Source organism: Coptis chinensis, chromosome 4 (genome assembly GCF_015680905.1).
Source record: "Coptis chinensis isolate HL-2020 chromosome 4, ASM1568090v1, whole genome shotgun sequence".
Classification (NCBI taxonomy): Eukaryota; Viridiplantae; Streptophyta; class Magnoliopsida; order Ranunculales; family Ranunculaceae; genus Coptis; species Coptis chinensis.
This window is the reverse complement of record NC_141459.1, coordinates 60,060,051-60,063,759: the sequence shown is the minus strand read 5'-3', so window position 1 is coordinate 60,063,759 and position 3,709 is coordinate 60,060,051. Positions and strand designations below refer to the sequence as shown.

The 3,709-nt window shown below is 35.8% G+C and overlaps 1 pseudogene; it reads left to right on the top strand.

Annotated features, from left to right (window-relative positions):
- Window positions 1-1,551: 1,551 nt before the first annotated feature.
- On the top strand, window positions 1,552-2,307 carry LOC147504243 (secreted RxLR effector protein 161 pseudogene; annotated as a pseudogene).
- The last annotated feature ends 1,402 nt before the right edge of the window (window positions 2,308-3,709 follow it).

Sequence of the window (3,709 nt, the reverse complement as noted above, 5' to 3'; positions counted from 1 at the left end):
ATCCGGGTTCTTAATTGCAACCACAAATCAAAAATCTTCAAACTATGAAAAAACTGGACACCACTATGCTGAGGTGGCTGGGCGGTCATGCACCACCACTATAACGGATGTGCGGGCGGTCTCCTGGTCAGTTTCGGTCAACGTGCTCCGTCCTCTAGCTAAATTTTCAGCTCCTCTCCAGTAGTTGAATGTTGAACCTGGATTTGGAATAAAATAGATCAATAGTGAAAAATAATGAAAAATATCAACGAAAATTAAAAAAAAAAAAAAAAAAACAAGAAATGAAATGAAATGGTGAGAGTGATGCTTCCCTCCTTAGATGCTCAACCAAAGTTCATGCTCCTCCAATCCATGACGGCAGTGCCATTTGAAGTAGATCTAGTATTGAGTATTTCAAAGTTGTTGAGTGTGGTTCACCATAAATTATTTGGAGCTTGAAGAATGGGAGTTTAGAAGGATGGAAGGTAGACTACTTTTAGGACTTGTTTAGTTAATTCTAGTTGTATTGAATAACATTAGAAAATACTTGTTAATTGAATGATTGAAAGCACAAACATTTAATGAAACACTTTATTAAAAGGAAGAACAAGGAAAGAAATACTTGATTGAAAGGAAGAATAAAGAAAAAATACTTGATTGAATTGAAGAACAAAAAGTAAATAGCTTTAATGTAAATGACTTGAAAAATAAAATCCTATACTATTCCTACATGACACTAGAATAAGTCTAGATGCGTTCTCTCATCATACTTTTGAGTTCTTATACCCCTACTTTTACAAAAGACTGATTTGCCCTCTCCCTCTACAATCAAGACACCTCACCAAGTTTGCTTTATGCTTTTGCTTTTTGATTTCTTCTTGATCAAGCTAGGTTTTAAAGAAAACCTTCTTTTCTATCAAGGACACCTATCTCTGGTTTTTTGAGTTAAGGATTTGACTTTCAGCTCTCTGGCTTGGAGTCCTTGATCTTTGACTTTGACTTTTTCATAGCAGCTTCGAGTCTTCATAATAAGCGTAAATAAGGCTCCTTTTGATGCTAAGATGTAGCTTTTATGATAAGTGGCCTGAATTACTCTGTAACCTGAAAAATGCAATAAAAGCTATGAGTTGTCTTTTCATTAAGCGTAAGAAGGGTTGTAATGTAGTAATGTAAGGTTAATAAAATGCACATTTGGGAGTTGATCACCTACTCACCTGTTACTAGAATCACATCTATTAGGATGTTGATTGCACTCGCTGCGCTTTACAATTTGGAAATACACCAAATGGATGTAAAGACCGCATTCTTAAATGGAGACCTAGATGAAGAAATTTACATGAAACAACCTGAATGGTTTGCTGTAAAGGGATAAGAACATAAAGTTTGCAGACTTGTTAAATCCCTTTATGGATTGAAGCAAGCACAAAAACAATGGCATGAGAAATTTGATTTTGTAATACAATTAAATGTCTTCCAAATTAATAAGTGTGACAATTCAAATGTGTCTACATAAAGAATGAACATGGTGCTTGTGTTATTCTTTGTTTATATGTAAATGGCATGTTGATCATAATGGCTAACAAAGATATTATAAATTCCACAAAGAAGTTGCTGAATAACAACTTTGACATGAAAGACTTAGGTCGAGCAGATGCCATACTTGGTATTCGTGTTCAGAGAACTTCAAGTGGTTATATGCTTAGTCAGTCTCATTACATTGAAAAAGTGCTCAAGAAGTTTGGGCAATTTCATTACAAACCTGCTATAACTCCTTTTGATGCAAATTACAGACTAAGGAAAAACAATGGTAATATTGTATCTCAAGTGGAATACTCAAGGATTATTGGCAGTTTGATGTACATAATGAATTGTATAAGGCCAGATATTGCTGTCTCTATAAGTAGATTGAGTAGATATACTAGTAACCCTGGACATGCCCATTCGGATGCTTTAACAAGAGTATTAAGATACTTAAAGCACACCATTGACTACGGGTTACACTATCACAAGTATCCGCCAGTGTTAGAAGGTTTTACTGACGCTAACTGGATATCCGACTATGAAGAAACAAAATCCACAAGTGGATATGTTTTCACCTTAGGAGGGGTAGCAGTTGCATGGAAATCTTCCAAACAGATTTGCATTGCAAGGTCCACTATGGAATCTGAGTTCATAGCATTGGATAAGACTGCTGAAGAAGCAGAATGGCTTCAAATTTTCTTGGAAGATATTCCATTATGGCCTAAGCCTGTTACGCCCATATGTGTATATTGTGATAGTTTAGCTGCTACAGCAAGGGCTAAAAACAATGTTTACAATGGGAATTGAAGTCAAGACATCTAAGACGCATGCACAATACCATTAAGCAATTGCTTTCTAATGGAGTTATTACTTTGGACTATGTAAAGTCAAAGGAAAACCTTGTGGATCCGCTAACCAAAGGGTTACAAAGAGAGCAAGTGGTATTTACATCGAGGGGAATGGGGCTTAAGCCTATTCAATGAATCATCCTGGCGGAAACCTAACCCAGTTAAAGGAGATCCCAAGATATAGGTTCAATAGGCAAACTGGTTAGGATTGATTCAAAGTGTTGATAAGCACATTTTTCCTTTTCCTATGACGTATGTGTGCTTCCTGTGATGTTAAGGGTAAGTAATACTTACTGATGCTTATATCTTTATTAAGAGGGGTATAGCAGGATACTCTACAAATAAGTATCACCTATATGAGAGAAGAAGTCGGGTTGCTTCTATGAGAATGAGAAGGCTAAATTCTCTAAAACGCTCATGAATATGGGAATTGTTCAGGACCAAAATGAACACAACCGTATGAACCTAAATGGATTCAGATTAGTGGGGTGTGATGTATGTTGTCTTGGTTTACACTAATGGCTGGACAGTTCAAGACTTAGTTCACTGATTTTCCAAGTAAATCCGATATGTATTCACTAGGGTAGGTTCAAGTCCAAAAGGCACCTCTTCCGATGCAACAATAATCTAATTTGTATTCTCTGTTTTTTGTTGCATGTCATGCATTGGCTTTCTATTCATATGGGGAATTGTTGGAAAATCTAAGTGTGAATAGAAAGTAGTTCCATATATGAAAGATGGTGTACTTTAACAACTTTAAAAAGTTGGTCTAGTGGTACACATTTTGGAATCCAAGTTGGATATGAAGGGTTCAAACCCACTCCGCAACAAAATAGACATAGGAATATATTGAATATTTCTATGATCTATGATTGGGCCTTGGGAGTCTTGGTCTTGGACTTCGATTGTTGGGACTTAGCTTTTATTTTCGGATGTCATAGATAGTTATCAAGAAGTTACTAACGGTTGGTTTTTGGATAACTATCATTCTCTTTTTCTGTTTGTTATAAAACTCTTTAAACATTGTCTTGGAAAGACATGCTTGAAGAGACAAAGTGACTCTTGGAACATACATGGTGGCTGTTTGAAGAGACATTTTTATTTTATTTAAACCCTTGTCTTGTTCATTCAAAATACTTGAGAAAGATCTCTGAAGAAGAGAAAATAACTTTTGAGAGTGACATAAAAACGTCCATGTCTTTTATCCTTGTCGATTTCTGAAGTTTCATTGAGAATACAAAAATCCATTGAAAGGTTTGCTAGGGCTTCGAAGTTGTGGTGCTATATATGATTTCGAAGTAACTGATTGTTGTATCCTGAGAAGACTACTCCTAATGAATTGTGAGCACTCGGACAAAGGT